This window comes from Pseudorasbora parva, chromosome 20 (genome assembly GCF_024679245.1).
Source record: "Pseudorasbora parva isolate DD20220531a chromosome 20, ASM2467924v1, whole genome shotgun sequence".
Taxonomy (NCBI): Eukaryota; Metazoa; Chordata; class Actinopteri; order Cypriniformes; family Gobionidae; genus Pseudorasbora; species Pseudorasbora parva.
In genome coordinates this window covers 16,190,977-16,210,496 of record NC_090191.1, presented here as the reverse complement: position 1 = coordinate 16,210,496, position 19,520 = coordinate 16,190,977, and the positions used below count along the sequence as shown (strand labels likewise).

Below are 19,520 nucleotides of genomic sequence, written 5' to 3'. Positions count from 1 at the left end.
CAGCTCCAAACACGCTGCTCACCGTGAGCTGTCATGTCAGGATGGCCGAGCGGTCTAAGGTGCTGCGTTCAGGTCGCAGTCTCCCCTGGAGGCGTGGGTTCGAATCCCACTTCTGACAGACCTAACCTTTGGTTGCGGGCTCCAGGTAGAGTCTTTAACCCTCTGGCAAGTTGACCCAGTAACACACTAATATTGACGAAGCACTGCATTTCAGTTCATGTCAAAGCCAATGGAACACTACGGTACCTCTGACCACCGGCATCGTATGAACTTTAAAGTAACACTTTTGTGCCATGTATGGAATTCTGTGGAATTTCCATGCAGTTTCCAGGGAATGTCATGTCCTGACATTTCATGAAATTGGACATGTTTTATAGAATAGCATTCAATGGAATACCATGTTGTGATGTTTACCGGAATGAGAACTTGTTTATGAAAGGGTATTCATGTTTTGTTTGGGGTTTCTTTGGAAGGATGCAATGGGATTCTTGGAGTTTGACTGTGATGTCATGGACTGAAATTTTGGGGGTGCAGTAGAATTTCATGGCAAGGAATTCCTGGAAATCTCTTGGAATGACATGTCATGGGTTTATGGGCTGTGGGATGGAATGTCATGGAATGAGATTCATGGCATGTCAAGCGAAACATTACATCAGTACTGACAAGAAACGTCATGAGAATGAAAGAATTATGTTCAGACTGAACAAAACATTGTAGTGACACTGCCCCATTTTAGGTGAATATGAGAGGAATACTATTACTGCATTTATTCAACATCTGCCCTACAAAATGACTGGATTTCAATCGCATTGCTCATGAAGGAATGGACAATCACACAAAAGGGTATGAAGAAACCCGCTCTTTTGCCTAAACGCTCTTGTGTGCCAAAAAGCACCACTCTGCCCCGTGTGAGGCTCGAACTCACGACCTTCAGATTATGAGACTGCCGCGCTGCCTAACTGCGCCAACGAGGCATGTGCTGTGGCCAGTGTGAGTGGTGAAGCACTAGCTTCTGGATCATCTGCCATTCGGTGCAGCTCCAAACACGCTGCTCACCGTGAGCTGTCATGTCAGGATGGCCGAGCTAAGGCGCTGCGTTGAGGTCGCAGTCTCCCCTGGAGGCGTGGGTTCGAATCCCACTTCTGACAGACCTAACCTTTGGTTGCGGGCTCCAGGTAGAGTCTTTAACCCTCTGGCAAGTTGACCCAGTAACACACTAATATTGATGAAGCACTGCATTTCAGTTCATGTCAGATCCAATGGAACACTACGGTACCTCTGACCACCGGCATCGTATGAACTTTAAAGTAACACTTTTGTGCCATGTATGGGATTCTGTGGAATTTCCATGCAGTTTCCAGGGAATGTCATGTCCTGACATTTTATGAAATTGGACATGTTTTATAGAATAGCATTCAATGGAATACCATGTTGCGATGTTTACCGGAATGAGAACTTGTTTATGAAAGGGTATTCATGTTTTGTTTGGGGTTTCTTTGGAGGGATGCAATGGGATTCTTGGAGTTTGACTGTGATGTCGTGGACTGAAATTTTGGGGGTGCAGTAGAATTTCATTGCAAGGAATTCCTGGAAATCTCTTGGAATGACATGTCATGGATTTATGGGCTGTGGGATGGAATGTCATGGAATGAGAATCATGAAATGTCAAGCGAAACATTACATCACTACTGACAAGAAACATCATGAGAATGAAAGAATTATGTTCAACCTGAACAAAACATTGTAGTGACACTGCCCCATTTTAGGTGAATATGAGAGGAATACTATTACTGCATTTATTCAACATCTGCCCTACAAAATGACTGGAATTCAATCGCATTGCTCATGAAGGAATGGACAATCACACAAAAGGGTATGAAGAAACCCGCTCTTTTGCCTGAACGCTCTTGTGTGCTAAAAAGCACAACTCTGCCCCGTGTGAGGCTCGAACTCATGACCTTCAGATTATGAGACTGACGCGCTGCCTAACTGCGCCAACGAGGCATGTGCTGTGGCCAGTGTGAGTGGTGGAGCACTAGCTTCTGGATCATCTGCCATTCGGTGCAGCTCCAAACACGCTGCTCACCGTGCGCTGTCATGTCAGGATGGCCGAGCGGTCTAAGGCGCTGCGTTCAGGTCGCAGTCTCCCCTGGAGACGTGGGTTCGAATCCCACTTCTGACAGACCTAACCTTTGTTTGCGGGCTCCAGGTAGACTCTTTAACCCTCTGGCAAGTTGACCCAGTAACACGCTAATATTGACGAAGCACTGCAATTCAGTTCATGTCAGAGCCAATGGAACACTACGGTACCTCTGACCACCGGCATCGCATGAACTTTAAAGTAACACTTTTGTGCCATGTATGGGATTCTGTGGAATTTTCATGCAGTTTCCAGGGAATGTCATGTCCTGACATTTCATGAAATTGGACATGTTTTATAGAATAGCATTCAATGGAATAACATGTTGTGATGTTTACCGGAATGAGAACTTGTTTATGAAAGGGTATTCATGTTTTGTTTGGGGTTTCTTTGGAGGGATGCAATGGGATTCTTGGAGTTTGACTGTGATGTCATGGACTGAAATTTTGGGGGTGCAGTAGAATTTCATGGCAAGGAATTCCTGGAAATCTCTTGGAATGACATGTCATGGGTTTATGGGCTGTGGGATGGAATTTCATGGAATGAGATTCATGGCATGTCAAGCGAAACATTACATCACTACTGACAAGAAACGTCATGAGAATGAAAGAATTATGTTCAGACTGAACAAAACATTGTAGTGACACTGCCCCAGTTTAGGTTAATATGAGAGGAATACTATTTCTGCATTTATTCAACATCTGCCCTACAAAATGACTGGATTTCAATCGCATTGCTCATGAAGGAATGGACAATCACACAAAAGGGTATGAAGAAACCCGCTCTTTTGCCTAAACGCTCTTGTGTGCCAAAAAGCACCACTCTGCCCCGTGTGAGGCTCGAACTCACGACCTTCAGATTATGAGACTGACGCGCTGCCTAACTGCGCCAACAAGGCATGTGCTGTGGCCAGTGTGAGTGGTGGAGCACTAGCTTCTGGATCATCTGCCATTCGGTGCAGCTCCAAACACGCTGCTCACCGTGAGATGTCATGTCAGGATGGCCGAGCGGTCTAAGGCGCTGCGTTCAGGTCGCAGTCTCCCCTGGAGGCGTGGGTTCGAATCCCACTTCTGACAGACCTAACCTTTGGTTGCGGGCTCCAGGTAGACTCTTTAACCCTCTGGCAAGTTGACCCAGTAACACACTAATATTGACGAAGCACTGCATTTCAGTTCATGTCAGAGCCAATGGAACACTACGGTACCTCTGACCACCGGCATCGTATGAACTTTAAAGTAACACTTTTGTGCCATGTATGGGATTCTGTGGAATTTTCATGCAGTTTCCAGGGAATGTCATGTCCTGACATTTCATGAAATTGGACATGTTTTATAGAATAGCATTCAATGGAATAACATGTTGTGATGTTTACCGGAATGAGAACTTGTTTATGAAAGGGTATTCATGTTTTGTTTGGGGTTTCTTTGGAGGGATGCAATGGGATTCTTGGAGTTTGACTGTGATGTCATGGAATGAAATTTTGGGGGTGCAGTAGAATTTCATGGCAAGGAATTCCTGGAAATCTCTTGGAATGACATGTCATGGGTTTATGGGCTGTGGGATGGAATGTCATGGAATGAGATTCATGGCATGTCAAGCGAAACATTACATCACTACTGACAAGAAATGTCATGAGAATGAAAGAATTATGTTCAGACTGAACAAAACATTGTAGTGACACTGCCCCAGTTTAGGTGAATATGAGAGGAATACTATTTCTGCATTTATTCAACATCTGCCCTACAAAATGACTGGATTTCAATCGCATTGCTCATGAAGGAATGGACAATCACACAAAAGGGTATGAAGAAACCCGCTCTTTTGCCTAAACGCTCTTGTGTGCCAAAAAGCACCACTCTGCCCCGTGTGAGGCTCGAACTCACGACCTTCAGATTATGAGACTGACGCGCTGCCTAACTGCGCCAACGAGGCATGTGCTTTGGCCAGTGTGAGTGGTGGAGCACTAGCTTCTGGATCATCTGCCATTCGGTGCAGCTCCAAACACGCTGCTCACCGTGAGCTGTCATGTCAGGATGGCCGAGCGGTCTAAGGCGCTGCGTTCAGGTCGCAGTCTCCCCTGGAGGCGTGGGTTCGAATCCCACTTCTGACAGACCTAACCTTTGGTTGCGGGCTCCAGGTAGAGTCTTTAACCCTCTGGCAAGTTGACCCAGTAACACACTAATATTGACGAAGCACTGCATTTCAGTTCATGTCAGAGCCAATGGAACACTACGGTACCTCTGACCACCGGCATCGTATGAACTGTAAAGTAACACTTTTGTGCCATGTATGGGATTCTGTGGAATGTCCATGCAGTTTCCAGGGAATGTCATGTCCTGACATTTCATGAAATTGGACATGTTTTATAGAATAGCATTCAATGGAATACCATGTTGTGATGTTTACCGGAATGAGAACTTGTTTATGAAAGGGTATTCATGTTTTGTTTGGGGTTTCTTTGGAGGGATGCAATGGGATTCTTGGAGTTTGACTGTGATGTCATGGACTGAAATTTTGGGGGTGCAGTAGAATTTCATGGCAAGGAATTCCTGGAAATCTCTTGGAATGACATGTCATGGGTTTATGGGCTGTGGGATGGAATGTCATGGAATGAGATTCATGGCATGTCAAGCGAAACATTACATCACTACTGACAAGAAACGTCATGAGAATGAAAGAATTATGTTCAGACTGAACAAAACATTGTAGAGACATTGCCCCATTTTAGGTGAATATGAGAGGAATACTATTACTGCATTTATTCAACATCTGCCCTACAAAATGACTGGATTTCAATCGCATTGCTCACGAAGGAATGGACAATCACACAAAAGGGTATGAAGAAACCCGCTCTTTTGCCTAAACGCTCTTGTGTGCCAAAAAGCACCACTCTGCCCCGTGTGAGGCTCGAACTCACGACCTTCAGATTATGAGACTGACGCGCTGCCTAACTGCGCCAACAAGGCATGTGCTGTGGCCAGTGTGAGTGGTGGAGCACTAGCTTCTGGATCATCTGCCATTCGGTGCAGCTCCAAACACGCTGCTCACCGTGCGCTGTCATGTCAGGATGGCCGAGCGGTCTAAGGCGCTGCGTTCAGGTCGCAGTCTCCCCTGGAGGCGTGGGTTCGAATCCCACTTCTGACAGACCTAACCTTTGGTTGCGGGCTCCAGGTAGACTCTTTAACCCTCTGGCAAGTTGACCCAGTAACACGCTAATATTGACGAAGCACTGCAATTCAGTTCATGTCAGAGCCAATGGAACACTACGGTATCTCTGACGACCGGCATCGCATGAACTTTAAAGTAACACTTTTGTGCCATGTATGGGATTCTGTGGAATTTTCATGCAGTTTCCAGGGAATGTCATGTCCTGACATTTCATGAAATTGGACATGTTTTATAGAATAGCATTCAATGGAATAACATGTTGTGATGTTTACCGGAATGAGAACTTGTTTATGAAAGGGTATTCATGTTTTGTTTGGGGTTTCTTTGGAGGGATGCAATGGGATTCTTGGAGTTTGACTGTGATGTCATGGACTGAAATTTTGGGGGTGCAGTAGAATTTCATGGCAAGGAATTCCTGGAAATCTCTTGGAATGACATGTCATGGGTTTATGGGCTGTGGGATGGAATGTCATGGAATGAGATTCATGGCATGTCAAGCGAAACATTACATCACTACTGACAAGAAACGTCATGAGAATGAAAGAATTATGTTCAGACTGAACAAAACATTGTAGTGACACTGCCCCATTTTAGGTGAATATGAGAGGAATACTATTACTGCATTTATTCAACATCTGCCCTACAAAATGACTGGATTTCAATCGCATTGCTCATGAAGGAATGGACAATCACACAAAAGGGTATGAAGAAACCCGCTCTTTTGCCTAAACGCTCTTGTGTGCCAAAAAGCACCACTCTGCCCCGTGTGAGGCTCGAACTCACGACCTTCAGATTATGAGACTGCCGCGCTGCCTAACTGCGCCAACGAGGCATGTGCTGTGGCCAGTGTGAGTGGTGAAGCACTAGCTTCTGGATCATCTGCCATTCGGTGCAGCTCCAAACACGCTGCTCACCGTGCGCTTTCATGTCAGGATGGCCGAGCGGTCTAAGGCGCTGCGTTCAGGTCGCAGTCTCCCCTGGAGGCGTGGGTTCGAATCCCACTTCTGACAGACCTAACCTTTGGTTGCGGGCTCCAGGTAGACTCTTTAACCCTCTGGCAAGTTGACCCAGTAACACGCTAATATTGACGAAGCACTGCAATTCAGTTCATGTCAGAGCCAATGGAACACTACGGTACCTCTGACCACCGGCATCGCATGAACTTTAAAGTAACACTTTTGTGCCATGTATGGGATTCTGTGGAATTTTCATGCAGTTTCCAGGGAATGTCATGTCCTGACATTTCATGAAATTGGACATGTTTTATAGAATAGCATTCAATGGAATAACATGTTGTGATGTTTACCGGAATGAGAACTTGTTTATGAAAGGGAATTCATGTTTTGTTTGGGGTTTCTTTGGAGGGATGCAATGGGATTCTTGGAGTTTGACTGTGATGTCATGGACTGAAATTTTGGGGGTGCAGTAGAATTTCATGGCAAGGAATTCCTGGAAATCTCTTGGAATGACATGTCATGGGTTTATGGGCTGTGGGATGGAATGTCATGGAATGAGATTCATGGCATGTCAAGCGAAACATTACATCACTACTGACAAGAAACGTCATGAGAATGAAAGAATTATGTTCAGACTGAACAAAACATTGTAGTGACACTGCCCCAGTTTAGGTTAATATGAGAGGAATACTATTTCTGCATTTATTCAACATCTGCCCTACAAAATGACTGGATTTCAATCGCATTGCTCATGAAGGAATGGACAATCACACAAAAGGGTATGAAGAAACCCGCTCTTTTGCCTAAACGCTCTTGTGTGCCAAAAAGCACCACTCTGCCCCGTGTGAGGCTCGAACTCACGACATTCAGATTATGAGACTGACGCGCTGCCTAACTGCGCCAACGAGGCATGGGCTGTGGCCAGTGTGAGTGGTGGAGCACTAGCTTCTGGATCATCTGCCATTCGGTGCAGCTCCAAACACGCTGCTCACTGTGAGCTGTCATGTCAGGATGGCCGAGCGGTCTAAGGCGCTGCGTTCAGGTCGCAGTCTCCCCTGGAGGCGTGGGTTCGAATCCCACTTCTGACAGACCTAACCTTTGGTTGCGGGCTCCAGGTAGAGTCTTTAACCCTCTGGCAAGTTGACCCAGTAACACACTAATATTGACGAAGCACTGCATTTCAGTTCATGTCAGAGCCAATGGAACACTACGGTACCTCTGACCACCGGCATCGTATGAACTGTAAAGTAACACTTTTGTGCCATGTATGGGATTCTGTGGAATTTCCATGCAGTTTCCAGGGAATGTCATGTCCTGACATTTCATGAAATTGGACATGTTTTATAGAATAGCATTCAATGGAATACCATGTTGTGATGTTTACCGGAATGAGAACTTGTTTATGAAAGGGTATTCATGTTTTGTTTGGGGTTTCTTTGGAGGGATGCAATGGGATTCTTGGAGTTTGACTGTGATGTCATGGACTGAAATTTTGGGGGTGCAGTAGAATTTCATGGCAAGGAATTCCTGGAAATCTCTTGGAATGACATGTCATGGGTTTATGGGCTGTGGGATGGAATGTCATGGAATGAGATTCATGAAATGTCAAGCGAAACATTACATCACTACTGACAAGAAACATCATGAGAATGAAAGAATTATGTTCAACCTGAACAAAACATTGTAGTGACACTGCCCCATTTTAGGTGAATATGAGAGGAATACTATTACTGCATTTATTCAACATCTGCCCCACAAAATGACTGGATTTCAATCGCATTGCTCATGAAGGAATGGACAATCACACAAAAGGGTATGAAGAAACCCGCTCTTTTGCCTAAACGCTCTTGTGTGCCAAAAAGCACCACTCTGCCCCGTGTGAGGCTCGAACTCACGACCTTCAGATTATGAGACTGACGCGCTGCCTAACTGCGCCAACGAGGCATGTGCTGTGGCCAGTGTGAGTGGTGGAGCACTAGCTTCTGGATCATCTGCCATTCGGTGCAGCTCCAAACACGCTGCTCACCGTGCACTGTAATGTCAGGATGGCCGAGCGGTCTAAGGCGCTGCGTTCAGGTTGCAGTCTCCCCTGGAGGCGTGGGTTCGAATCCCACTTCTGACAGACCTAACCTTTGGTTGCGGGCTCCAGGTAGACTCTTTAACCCTCTGGCAAGTTGACCCAGTAACACGCTAATATTGACGAAGCACTGCAATTCAGTTCATGTCAAAGCCAATGGAACACTACGGTACGTCTGACCACCGGCATCGCATGAACTTTAAAGTAACACTTTTGTGCCATGTATGGGATTCTGTGGAATTTTCATGCAGTGTCCAGGGAATGTCATGTCCTGACATTTCATGAAATTGGACATGTTTTATAGAATAGCATTCAATGGAATACCATGTTGTGATGTTTACCGGAATGAGAACTTGTTTATGAAAGGGTATTCATGTTTTGTTTGGGGTTTCTTTGGAGGGATGCAATGGGATTCTTGGAGTTTGACTGTGATGTCATGGACTGAAATTTTGGGGGTGCAGTAGAATTTCATGGCAAGGAATTCCTGGAAATCTCTTGGAATGACATGTCATGGGTTTATGGGCTGTGGGATGGAATGTCATGGAATGAGATTCATGGCATGTCAAGCGAAACATTACATCACTACTGACAAGAAACGTCATGAGAATGAAAGAATTATGTTCAGACTGAACAAAACATTGTAGTGACACTGCCCCATTTTAGGTGAATATGAGAGGAATACTATTACTGCATTTATTCAACATCTGCCCTACAAAATGACTGGATTTCAATCGCATTGCTCATGAAGGAATGGACAATCACACAAAAGGGTATGAAGAAACCCGCTCTTTTGCCTAAACGCTCTTGTGTGCCAAAAAGCACCACTCTGCCCCGTGTGAGGCTCGAACTCACGACCTTCAGATTATGAGACTGCCGCGCTGCCTAACTGCGCCAACGAGGCATGTGCTGTGGCCAGTGTGAGTGGTGAAGCACTAGCTTCTGGATCATCTGCCATTCGGTGCAGCTCCAAACACGCTGCTCACCGTGAGCTGTCATGTCAGGATGGCCGAGCTAAGGCGCTGCGTTGAGGTCGCAGTCTCCCCTGGAGGCGTGGGTTCGAATCCCACTTCTGACAGACCTAACCTTTGGTTGCGGGCTCCAGGTAGAGTCTTTAACCCTCTGGCAAGTTGACCCAGTAACACACTAATATTGATGAAGCACTGCATTTCAGTTCATGTCAGATCCAATGGAACACTACGGTACCTCTGACCACCGGCATCGTATGAACTTTAAAGTAACACTTTTGTGCCATGTATGGAATTCTGTGGAATTTCCATGCAGTTTCCAGGGAATGTCATGTCCTGACATTTCATGAAATTGGACATGTTTTATAGAATAGCATTCAATGGAATACCATGTTGTGATGTTTACCGGAATGAGAACTTGTTTATGAAAGGGTATTCATGTTTTGTTTGGGGTTTCTTTGGAGGGATGCAATGGGATTCTTGGAGTTTGACTGTGATGTCATGGACTGAAATTTTGGGGGTGCAGTAGAATTTCATGGCAAGGAATTCCTGGAAATCTCTTGGAATGACATGTCATGGGTTTATGGGCTGTGGGATGGAATGTCATGGAATGAGATTCATGGCATGTCAAGCGAAACATTACATCACTACTGACAAGAAACGTCATGAGAATGAAAGAATTATGTTCAGACTGAACAAAACATTGTAGTGACACTGCCCCATTTTAGGTGAATATGAGAGGAATACTATTACTGCATTTATTCAACATCTGCCCTACAAAATGACTGGATTTCAATCGCATTGCTCATGAAGGAATGGACAATCACACAAAAGGGTATGAAGAAACCCGCTCTTTTGCCTAAACGCTCTTGTGTGCCAAAAAGCACCACTCTGCCCCGTGTGAGGCTCGAACTCACGACCTTCAGATTATGAGACTGCCGCGCTGCCTAACTGCGCCAACGAGGCATGTGCTGTGGCCAGTGTGAGTGGTGAAGCACTAGCTTCTGGATCATCTGCCATTCGGTGCAGCTCCAAACACGCTGCTCACCGTGCGCTTTCATGTCAGGATGGCCGAGCGGTCTAAGGCGCTGCGTTCAGGTCGCAGTCTCCCCTGGAGGCGTGGGTTCGAATCCCACTTCTGACAGACCTAACCTTTGGTTGCGGGCTCCAGGTAGACTCTTTAACCCTCTGGCAAGTTGACCCAGTAACACGCTAATATTGACGAAGCACTGCAATTCAGTTCATGTCAGAGCCAATGGAACACTACGGTACCTCTGACCACCGGCATCGCATGAACTTTAAAGTAACACTTTTGTGCCATGTATGGGATTCTGTGGAATTTTCATGCAGTTTCCAGGGAATGTCATGTCCTGACATTTCATGAAATTGGACATGTTTTATAGAATAGCATTCAATGGAATAACATGTTGTGATGTTTACCGGAATGAGAACTTGTTTATGAAAGGGAATTCATGTTTTGTTTGGGGTTTCTTTGGAGGGATGCAATGGGATTCTTGGAGTTTGACTGTGATGTCATGGACTGAAATTTTGGGGGTGCAGTAGAATTTCATGGCAAGGAATTCCTGGAAATCTCTTGGAATGACATGTCATGGGTTTATGGGCTGTGGGATGGAATGTCATGGAATGAGATTCATGGCATGTCAAGCGAAACATTACATCACTACTGACAAGAAACGTCATGAGAATGAAAGAATTATGTTCAGACTGAACAAAACATTGTAGTGACACTGCCCCATTTTAGGTGAATATGAGAGGAATACTATTACTGCATTTATTCAACATCTGCCCTACAAAATGACTGGATTTCAATCGCATTGCTCATGAAGGAATGGACAATCACACAAAAGGGTATGAAGAAACCCGCTCTTTTGCCTAAACGCTCTTGTGTGCCAAAAAGCACCACTCTGCCCCGTGTGAGGCTCGAACTCACGACCTTCAGATTATGAGACTGCCGCGCTGCCTAACTGCGCCAACGAGGCATGTGCTGTGGCCAGTGTGAGTGGTGAAGCACTAGCTTCTGGATCATCTGCCATTCGGTGCAGCTCCAAACACGCTGCTCACCGTGAGCTGTCATGTCAGGATGGCCGAGCTAAGGCGCTGCGTTCAGGTCGCAGTCTCCCCTGGAGGCGTGGGTTCGAATCCCACTTCTGACAGACCTAACCTTTGGTTGCGGGCTCCAGGTAGAGTCTTTAACCCTCTGGCAAGTTGACCCAGTAACACACTAATATTGATGAAGCACTGCATTTCAGTTCATGTCAGATCCAATGGAACACTACGGTACCTCTGACCACCGGCATCGTATGAACTTTAAAGTAACACTTTTGTGCCATGTATGGGATTCTGTGGAATTTCCATGCAGTTTCCAGGGAATGTCATGTCCTGACATTTTATGAAATTGGACATGTTTTATAGAATAGCATTCAATGGAATACCATGTTGCGATGTTTACCGGAATGAGAACTTGTTTATGAAAGGGTATTCATGTTTTGTATGGGGTTTCTTTGGAGGGATGCAATGGGATTCTTGGAGTTTGACTGTGATGTCGTGGACTGAAATTTTGGGGGTGCAGTAGAATTTCATTGCAAGGAATTCCTGGAAATCTCTTGGAATGACATGTCATGGGTTTATGGGCTGTGGGATGGAATGTCATGGATTGAGAATCATGAAATGTCAAGCGAAACATTACATCACTACTGACAAGAAACATCATGAGAATGAAAGAATTATGTTCAACCTGAACAAAATATTGTAGTGACACTGCCCCATTTTAGGTGAATATGAGAGGAATACTATTACTGCATTTATTCAACATCTGCCCTACAAAATGACTGGAATTCAATCGCATTGCTCATGAAGGAATGGACAATCACACAAAAGGGTATGAAGAAACCCGCTCTTTTGCCTAAATGCTCTTGTGTGCTAAAAAGCACAACTCTGCCCCGCGGGAGGCTCGAACTCACGACCTTCAGATAATGAGACTGACGCGCTGCCTAACTGCGCCAACGAGGCATGTGCTGTGGCCAGTGTGAGTGGTGGAGCACTAGCTTCTGGATCATCTGCCATTCGGTGCAGCTCCAAACACGCTGCTCACCGTGCGCTGTCATGTCAGGATGGCCGAGCGGTCTAAGGCGCTGCGTTCAGGTCGCAGTCTCCCCTGGAGGCGTGGGTTCGAATCCCACTTCTGACAGACCTGACCTTTGGTTGCGGGCTCCAGGTAGACTCTTTAACCCTCTGGCAAGTTGACCCAGTAACACGCTAATATTGACGAAGCACTGCAATTCAGTTCATGTCAGAGCCAATGGAACACTACGGTACCTCTGACCACCGGCATCGCATGAACTTTAAAGTAACACTTTTGTGCCATGTATGGGATTCTGTGGAATTTTCATGCAGTTTCCACGGAATGTCATGTCCTGACATTTCATGAAATTGGACATGTTTTATAGAATAGCATTCAATGGAATAACATGTTGTGATGTTTACCGGAATGAGAACTTGTTTATGAAAGGGTATTCATGTTTTGTTTGGGGTTTCTTTGGAGGGATGCAATGGGATTCTTGGAGTTTGACTGTGATGTCATGGACTGAAATTTTGGGGGTGCAGTAGAATTTCATGGCAAGGAATTCCTGGAAATCTCTTGGAATGACATGTCATGGGTTTATGGGCTGTGGGATGGAATGTCATGGAATGAGATTCATGGCATGTCAAGCGAAACATTACATCACTACTGACAAGAAACGTCATGAGAATGAAAGAATTATGTTCAGACTGAACAAAACATTGTAGTGACACTGCCCCAGTTTAGGTTAATATGAGAGGAATACTATTACTGCATTTATTCAACATCTGCCCTACAAAATGACTGGATTTCAATCGCATTGCTCATGAAGGAATGGACAATCACACAAAAGGGTATGAAGAAACCCGCTCTTTTGCCTAAACGCTCTTGTGTGCTAAAAAGCACAACTCTGCCCCGCGTGAGGCTCGAACTCACGACCTTCAGATTATGAGACTGACGCGCTGCCTAACTGCGCCAACGAGGCATGTGCTGTGGCCAGTGTGAGTGGTGGAGCACTAGCTTCTGGATCATCTGCCATTCGGTGCAGGTCCAAACACGCTGCTCACCGTGCGCTGTCATGTCAGGATGGCCGAGCGGTCTAAGGCGCTGCGTTCAGGTCGCAGTCTCCCCTGGAGGCGTGGGTTCGAATCCCACTTCTGACAGACCTGACCTTTGGTTGCGGGCTCCAGGTAGATTCTTTAACCCTCTGGCAAGTTGACCCAGTAACACGCTAATATTGACGAAGCACTGCAATTCAGTTCATGTCAGAGCCAATGGAACACTACGGTACCTCTGACCACCGGCATCGCATGAACTTTAAAGTAACACTTTTGTGCCATGTATGGGATTCTGTGGAATTTTCATGCAGTTTCCAGGGAATGTCATGTCCTGACATTTCATGAAATTGGACATGTTTTATAGAATAGCATTCAATGGAATAACATGTTGTGATGTTTACCGGAATGAGAACTTGTTTATGAAAGGGTATTCATGTTTTGTTTGGGGTTTCTTTGGAGGGATGCAATGGGATTCTTGGAGTTTGACTGTGATGTCATGGACTGAAATTTTGGGGGTGCAGTAGAATTTCATGGCAAGGAATTCCTGGAAATCTCTTGGAATGACATGTCATGGGTTTATGGGCTGTGGGATGGAATGTCATGGAATGAGATTCATGGCATGTCAAGCGAAACATTACATCACTACTGACAAGAAACGTCATGAGAATGAAAGAATTATGTTCAGACTGAACAAAACATTGTAGTGACACTGCCCCAGTTTAGGTGAATATGAGAGGAATACTATTTCTGCATTTATTCAACATCTGCCCTACAAAATGACTGGATTTCAATCGCATTGCTCATGAAGGAATGGACAATCACACAAAAGGGTATGAAGAAACCCGCTCTTTTGCCTAAACGCTCTTGTGTGCCAAAAAGCACCACTCTGCCCCGTGTGAGGCTCGAACTCACGACCTTCAGATTATGAGACTGACGCGCTGCCTAACTGCGCCAACGAGGCATGTGCTGTGGTCAGTGTGAGTGGTGGAACACTAGCTTCTTGATCATCTGCCATTCGGTGCAGCTCCAAACACGCTGCTCACCGTGAGCTGTCATGTCAGGATGGCCGAGCGGTCTAAGGCGCTGCGTTCAGGTCGCAGTCTCCCCTGGAGGCGTGGGTTCGAATCCCACTTCTGACAGACCTAACCTTTGGTTGCGGGCTCCAGGTAGAGTCTTTAACCCTCTGGCAAGCTGACCCAGTAACACACTAATATTGACGAAGCACTGCATTTCAGTTCATGTCAGAGCCAATGGAACACTACGGTACTTCTGACCACCGGCATCGTATGAACTTTAAAGTAACACTTTTGTGCCATGTATGGGATTCTGTGGAATTTTCATGCAGTTTCCAGGGAATGTCATGTCCTGACATTTCATGAAATTGGACATGTTTTATAGAATAGCATTCAATGGAATAACATGTTGTGATGTTTACCGGAATGAGAACTTGTTTATGAAAGGGTATTCATGTTTTGTTTGGGGTTTCTTTGGAGGGATGCAATGGGATTCTTGGAGTTTGACTGTGATGTCATGGACTGAAATTTTGGGGGTGCAGTAGAATTTCATGGCAAGGAATTCCTGGAAATCTCTTGGAATGACATGTCATGGGTTTATGGGCTGTGGGATGGAATGTCATGGAATGAGATTCATGGCATGTCAAGCGAAACATTACATCACTACTGACAAGAAATGTCATGAGAATGAAAGAATTATGTTCAGACTGAACAAAACATTGTAGTGACACTGCCCCAGTTTAGGTGAATATGAGAGGAATACTATTTCTGCATTTATTCAACATCTGCCCTACAAAATGACTGGATTTCAATCGCATTGCTCATGAAGGAATGGACAATCACACAAAAGGGTATGAAGAAACCCGCTCTTTTGCCTAAACGCTCTTGTGTGCCAAAAAGCACCACTCTGCCCCGTGTGAGGCTCGAACTCACGACCTTCAGATTATGAGACTGACGCGCTGCCTAACTGCGCCAACGAGGCATGTGCTTTGGCCAGTGTGAGTGGTGGAGCACTAGCTTCTGGATCATCTGCCATTCGGTGCAGCTCCAAACACGCTGCTCACCGTGAGCTGTCATGTCAGGATGGCCGAGCGGTCTAAGGCGCTGCGTTCAGGTCGCAGTCTCCCCTGGAGGCGTGGGTTCGAATCCCACTTCTGACAGACCTAACCTTTGGTTGCGGGCTCCAGGTAGAGTCTTTAACCCTCTGGCAAGTTGACCCAGTAACACACTAATATTGACGAAGCACTGCATTTCAGTTCATGTCAGAGCCAATGGAACACTACGGTACCTCTGACCACCGGCATCGTATGAACTGTAAAGTAACACTTTTGTGCCATGTATGGGATTCTGTGGAATGTCCATGCAGTTTCCAGGGAATGTCATGTCCTGACATTTCATGAAATTGGACATGTTTTATAGAATAGCATTCAATGGAATACCATGTTGTGATGTTTACCGGAATGAGAACTTGTTTATGAAAGGGTATTCATGTTTTGTTTGGGGTTTCTTTGGAGGGATGCAATGGGATTCTTGGAGTTTGACTGTGATGTCATGGACTGAAATTTTGGGGGTGCAGTAGAATTTCATGGCAAGGAATTCCTGGAAATCTCTTGGAATGACATGTCATGGGTTTATGGGCTGTGGGATGGAATGTCATGGAATGAGATTCATGGCATGTCAAGCGAAACATTACATCACTACTGACAAGAAACGTCATGAGAATGAAAGAATTATGTTCAGACTGAACAAAACATTGTAGAGACATTGCCCCATTTTAGGTGAATATGAGAGGAATACTATTACTGCATTTATTCAACATCTGCCCTACAAAATGACTGGATTTCAATCGCATTGCTCACGAAGGAATGGACAATCACACAAAAGGGTATGAAGAAACCCGCTCTTTTGCCTAAACGCTCTTGTGTGCCAAAAAGCACCACTCTGCCCCGTGTGAGGCTCGAACTCACGACCTTCAGATTATGAGACTGACGCGCTGCCTAATTGCGCCAACAAGGCATGTGCTGTGGCCAGTGTGAGTGGTGGAGCACTAGCTTCTGGATCATCTGCCATTCGGTGCAGCTCCAAACATGCTGCTCACCGTGCGCTGTCATGTCAGGATGGCCGAGCGGTCTAAGGCGCTGCGTTCAGGTCGCAGTCTCCCCTGGAGGCGTGGGTTCGAATCCCACTTCTGACAGACCTAACCTTTGGTTGCGGGCTCCAGGTAGACTCTTTAACCCTCTGGCAAGTTGACCCAGTAACACGCTAATATTGACGAAGCACTGCAATTCAGTTCATGTCAGAGCCAATGGAACACTACGGTATCTCTGACGACCGGCATCGCATGAACTTTAAAGTAACACTTTTGTGCCATGTATGGGATTCTGTGGAATTTTCATGCAGTTTCCAGGGAATGTCATGTCCTGACATTTCATGAAATTGGACATGTTTTATAGAATAGCATTCAATGGAATAACATGTTGTGATGTTTACCGGAATGAGAACTTGTTTATGAAAGGGTATTCATGTTTTGTTTGGGGTTTCTTTGGAGGGATGCAATGGGATTCTTGGAGTTTGACTGTGATGTCATGGACTGAAATTTTGGGGGTGCAGTAGAATTTCATGGCAAGGAATTCCTGGAAATCTCTTGGAATGACATGTCATGGGTTTATGGGCTGTGGGATGGAATGTCATGGAATGAGATTCATGGCATGTCAAGCGAAACATTACATCACTACTGACAAGAAACGTCATGAGAATGAAAGAATTATGTTCAGACTGAACAAAACATTGTAGTGACACTGCCCCAGTTTAGGTGAATATGAGAGGAATACTATTTCTGCATTTATTCAACATCTGCCCTACAAAATGACTGGATTTCAATCGCATTGCTCATGAAGGAATGGACAATCACACAAAAGGGTATGAAGAAACCCGCTCTTTTGCCTAAACGCTCTTGTGTGCCAAAAAGCACCACTCTGCCCCGTGTGAGGCTCGAACTCACGACCTTCAGATTATGAGACTGACGCGCTGCCTAACTGCGCCAACAAGGCATGTGCTGTGGCCAGTGTGAGTGGTGGAGCACTAGCTTCTGGATCATCTGCCATTCGGTGCAGCTCCAAACACGCTGCTCACCGTGCGCTTTTATGTCAGGATGGCCGAGCGGTCTAAGGCGCTGCGTTCAGGTCGCAGTCTCCCCTGGAGGCGTGGGTTCGAATCCCACTTCTGACAGACCTAACCTTTGGTTGCGGGCTCCAGGTAGAGTCTTTAACCCTCTGGCAAGTTGACCCAGTAACACACTAATATTGACGAAGCACTGCATTTCAGTTCATGTCAAAGCCAATGGAACACTACGGTACCTCTGACCACCGGCATCGTATGAACTTTAAAGTAACACTTTTGTGCCATGTATGGGATTCTGTGGAATTTCCATGCAGTTTCCAGGGAATGTCATGTCCTGACATTTCATGAAATTGGACATGTTTTATAGAATAGCATTCAATGGAATACCATGTTGTGATGTTTACCGGAATGAGAACTTGTTTATGAAAGGGTATTCATGTTTTGTTTGGGGTTTCTTTGGAGGGATGCAATGGGATTCTTGGAGTTTGACTGTGATGTCATGGACTGAAATTTTGGGGGTGCAGTAGAATTTCATGGCAAGGAATTCCTGGAAATCTCTTGGAATGACATGTCATGGGTTTATGGGCTGTGGGATGGAATGTCATGGAATGAGATTCATGGCATGTCAAGCGAAACATTACATCACTACTGACAAGAAACGTCATGAGAATGAAAGAATTATGTTCAGACTGAACAAAACATTGTAGTGACACTGCCCCATTTTAGGTGAATATGAGAGGAATACTATTACTGCATTTATTCAACATCTGCCCTACAAAATGACTGGATTTCAATCGCATTGCTCATGAAGGAATGGACAATCACACAAAAGGGTATGAAGAAACCCGCTCTTTTGCCTAAACGCTCTTGTGTGCCAAAAAGCACCAATCTGCCCCGTGTGAGGCTCGAACTCACGACCTTCAGATTATGAGACTGACGCGCTGCCTAACTGCGCCAACGAGGCATGTGCTGTGGTCAGTGTGAGTGGTGGAGCACTAGCTTCTGGATCATCTGCCATTCGGTGCAGCTCCAAACACGCTGCTCACCGTGCGCTTTCATGTCAGGATGGCCGAGCGGTCTAAGGCGCTGCGTTCAGGTCGCAGTCTCCCCTGGAGGCGTGGGTTCGAATCCCACTTCTGACAGACCTAACCTTTGGTTGCGGGCTCCAGGTAGACTCTTTAACCCTCTGGCAAGTTGACCCAGTAACACGCTAATATTGACGAAGCACTGCAATTCAGTTCATGTCAGAGCCAATGGAACACTACGGTACCTCTGACCACCGGCATCGCATGAACTTTAAAGTAACACTTTTGTGCCATGTATGGGATTCTGTGGAATTTTCATGCAGTTTCCAGGGAATGTCATGTCCTGACATTTCATGAAATTGGACATGTTTTATAGAATAGCATTCAATGGAATAACATGTTGTGATGTTTACCGGAATGAGAACTTGTTTATGAAAGGGAATTCATGTTTTGTTTGGGGTTTCTTTGGAGGGATGCAATGGGATTCTTGGAGTTTGACTGTGATGTCATGGACTGAAATTTTGGGGGTGCAGTAGAATTTCATGGCAAGGAATTCCTGGAAATCTCTTGGAATGACATGTCATGGGTTTATGGGCTGTGGGATGGAATGTCATGGAATGAGATTCATGGCATGTCAAGCGAAACATTACATCACTACTGACAAGAAACGTCATGAGAATGAAAGAATTATGTTCAGACTGAACAAAACATTGTAGTGACACTGCCCCATTTTAGGTTAATATGAGAGGAATACTATTTCTGCATTTATTCAACATCTGCCCTACAAAATGACTGGATTTCAATCGCATTGCTCATGAAGGAATGGACAATCACACAAAAGGGTATGAAGAAACCCGCTCTTTTGCCTAAACGCTCTTGTGTGCCAAAAAGCACCACTCTGCCCCGTGTGAGGCTCGAA

At 45.5% G+C, this 19,520-nt stretch overlaps 30 non-coding genes across 30 annotated transcripts; 18 read left to right on the top strand and 12 right to left on the bottom strand.

Annotated features, from left to right (window-relative positions):
- Positions 1–35: 35 nt before the first annotated feature.
- trnal-cag (transfer RNA leucine (anticodon CAG)) lies at positions 36–118 on the top strand. The gene has a single exon. It is a non-coding gene; the product is annotated as a tRNA-Leu (tRNA).
- A 951-nt stretch (positions 119–1,069) lies between these two features.
- Positions 1,070–1,148, top strand: trnal-gag (transfer RNA leucine (anticodon GAG)). The gene has a single exon. It is a non-coding gene; the product is annotated as a tRNA-Leu (tRNA).
- A 782-nt stretch (positions 1,149–1,930) lies between these two features.
- Positions 1,931–2,004, bottom strand: trnam-cau (transfer RNA methionine (anticodon CAU)). The gene has a single exon. It is a non-coding gene; the product is annotated as a tRNA-Met (tRNA).
- A 95-nt stretch (positions 2,005–2,099) lies between these two features.
- trnal-cag (transfer RNA leucine (anticodon CAG)) lies at positions 2,100–2,182 on the top strand. Its single transcript has one exon. It is a non-coding gene; the product is annotated as a tRNA-Leu (tRNA).
- Positions 2,183–2,964: 782 nt separating this feature from the next.
- trnam-cau (transfer RNA methionine (anticodon CAU)) lies at positions 2,965–3,038 on the bottom strand. The gene has a single exon. It is a non-coding gene; the product is annotated as a tRNA-Met (tRNA).
- Positions 3,039–3,133: 95 nt separating this feature from the next.
- trnal-cag (transfer RNA leucine (anticodon CAG)) lies at positions 3,134–3,216 on the top strand. The gene has a single exon. It is a non-coding gene; the product is annotated as a tRNA-Leu (tRNA).
- Positions 3,217–3,998: 782 nt separating this feature from the next.
- Positions 3,999–4,072, bottom strand: trnam-cau (transfer RNA methionine (anticodon CAU)). The gene has a single exon. It is a non-coding gene; the product is annotated as a tRNA-Met (tRNA).
- A 95-nt stretch (positions 4,073–4,167) lies between these two features.
- On the top strand, positions 4,168–4,250 carry trnal-cag (transfer RNA leucine (anticodon CAG)). The gene has a single exon. It is a non-coding gene; the product is annotated as a tRNA-Leu (tRNA).
- Positions 4,251–5,032: 782 nt separating this feature from the next.
- Positions 5,033–5,106, bottom strand: trnam-cau (transfer RNA methionine (anticodon CAU)). Its single transcript has one exon. It is a non-coding gene; the product is annotated as a tRNA-Met (tRNA).
- Positions 5,107–5,201: 95 nt separating this feature from the next.
- On the top strand, positions 5,202–5,284 carry trnal-cag (transfer RNA leucine (anticodon CAG)). Its single transcript has one exon. It is a non-coding gene; the product is annotated as a tRNA-Leu (tRNA).
- Positions 5,285–6,235: 951 nt separating this feature from the next.
- On the top strand, positions 6,236–6,318 carry trnal-cag (transfer RNA leucine (anticodon CAG)). Its single transcript has one exon. It is a non-coding gene; the product is annotated as a tRNA-Leu (tRNA).
- Positions 6,319–7,100: 782 nt separating this feature from the next.
- On the bottom strand, positions 7,101–7,174 carry trnam-cau (transfer RNA methionine (anticodon CAU)). Its single transcript has one exon. It is a non-coding gene; the product is annotated as a tRNA-Met (tRNA).
- Positions 7,175–7,269: 95 nt separating this feature from the next.
- Positions 7,270–7,352, top strand: trnal-cag (transfer RNA leucine (anticodon CAG)). The gene has a single exon. It is a non-coding gene; the product is annotated as a tRNA-Leu (tRNA).
- A 782-nt stretch (positions 7,353–8,134) lies between these two features.
- trnam-cau (transfer RNA methionine (anticodon CAU)) lies at positions 8,135–8,208 on the bottom strand. The gene has a single exon. It is a non-coding gene; the product is annotated as a tRNA-Met (tRNA).
- Positions 8,209–8,303: 95 nt separating this feature from the next.
- On the top strand, positions 8,304–8,386 carry trnal-cag (transfer RNA leucine (anticodon CAG)). The gene has a single exon. It is a non-coding gene; the product is annotated as a tRNA-Leu (tRNA).
- A 951-nt stretch (positions 8,387–9,337) lies between these two features.
- Positions 9,338–9,416, top strand: trnal-gag (transfer RNA leucine (anticodon GAG)). The gene has a single exon. It is a non-coding gene; the product is annotated as a tRNA-Leu (tRNA).
- A 951-nt stretch (positions 9,417–10,367) lies between these two features.
- Positions 10,368–10,450, top strand: trnal-cag (transfer RNA leucine (anticodon CAG)). Its single transcript has one exon. It is a non-coding gene; the product is annotated as a tRNA-Leu (tRNA).
- Positions 10,451–12,431: 1,981 nt separating this feature from the next.
- trnal-cag (transfer RNA leucine (anticodon CAG)) lies at positions 12,432–12,514 on the top strand. Its single transcript has one exon. It is a non-coding gene; the product is annotated as a tRNA-Leu (tRNA).
- Positions 12,515–13,296: 782 nt separating this feature from the next.
- On the bottom strand, positions 13,297–13,370 carry trnam-cau (transfer RNA methionine (anticodon CAU)). The gene has a single exon. It is a non-coding gene; the product is annotated as a tRNA-Met (tRNA).
- Positions 13,371–13,465: 95 nt separating this feature from the next.
- On the top strand, positions 13,466–13,548 carry trnal-cag (transfer RNA leucine (anticodon CAG)). The gene has a single exon. It is a non-coding gene; the product is annotated as a tRNA-Leu (tRNA).
- Positions 13,549–14,330: 782 nt separating this feature from the next.
- trnam-cau (transfer RNA methionine (anticodon CAU)) lies at positions 14,331–14,404 on the bottom strand. Its single transcript has one exon. It is a non-coding gene; the product is annotated as a tRNA-Met (tRNA).
- A 95-nt stretch (positions 14,405–14,499) lies between these two features.
- trnal-cag (transfer RNA leucine (anticodon CAG)) lies at positions 14,500–14,582 on the top strand. Its single transcript has one exon. It is a non-coding gene; the product is annotated as a tRNA-Leu (tRNA).
- Positions 14,583–15,364: 782 nt separating this feature from the next.
- Positions 15,365–15,438, bottom strand: trnam-cau (transfer RNA methionine (anticodon CAU)). Its single transcript has one exon. It is a non-coding gene; the product is annotated as a tRNA-Met (tRNA).
- A 95-nt stretch (positions 15,439–15,533) lies between these two features.
- trnal-cag (transfer RNA leucine (anticodon CAG)) lies at positions 15,534–15,616 on the top strand. Its single transcript has one exon. It is a non-coding gene; the product is annotated as a tRNA-Leu (tRNA).
- A 782-nt stretch (positions 15,617–16,398) lies between these two features.
- On the bottom strand, positions 16,399–16,472 carry trnam-cau (transfer RNA methionine (anticodon CAU)). The gene has a single exon. It is a non-coding gene; the product is annotated as a tRNA-Met (tRNA).
- A 95-nt stretch (positions 16,473–16,567) lies between these two features.
- trnal-cag (transfer RNA leucine (anticodon CAG)) lies at positions 16,568–16,650 on the top strand. The gene has a single exon. It is a non-coding gene; the product is annotated as a tRNA-Leu (tRNA).
- Positions 16,651–17,432: 782 nt separating this feature from the next.
- On the bottom strand, positions 17,433–17,506 carry trnam-cau (transfer RNA methionine (anticodon CAU)). The gene has a single exon. It is a non-coding gene; the product is annotated as a tRNA-Met (tRNA).
- A 95-nt stretch (positions 17,507–17,601) lies between these two features.
- trnal-cag (transfer RNA leucine (anticodon CAG)) lies at positions 17,602–17,684 on the top strand. Its single transcript has one exon. It is a non-coding gene; the product is annotated as a tRNA-Leu (tRNA).
- A 782-nt stretch (positions 17,685–18,466) lies between these two features.
- Positions 18,467–18,540, bottom strand: trnam-cau (transfer RNA methionine (anticodon CAU)). The gene has a single exon. It is a non-coding gene; the product is annotated as a tRNA-Met (tRNA).
- A 95-nt stretch (positions 18,541–18,635) lies between these two features.
- Positions 18,636–18,718, top strand: trnal-cag (transfer RNA leucine (anticodon CAG)). The gene has a single exon. It is a non-coding gene; the product is annotated as a tRNA-Leu (tRNA).
- The last annotated feature ends 802 nt before the right edge of the window (positions 18,719–19,520 follow it).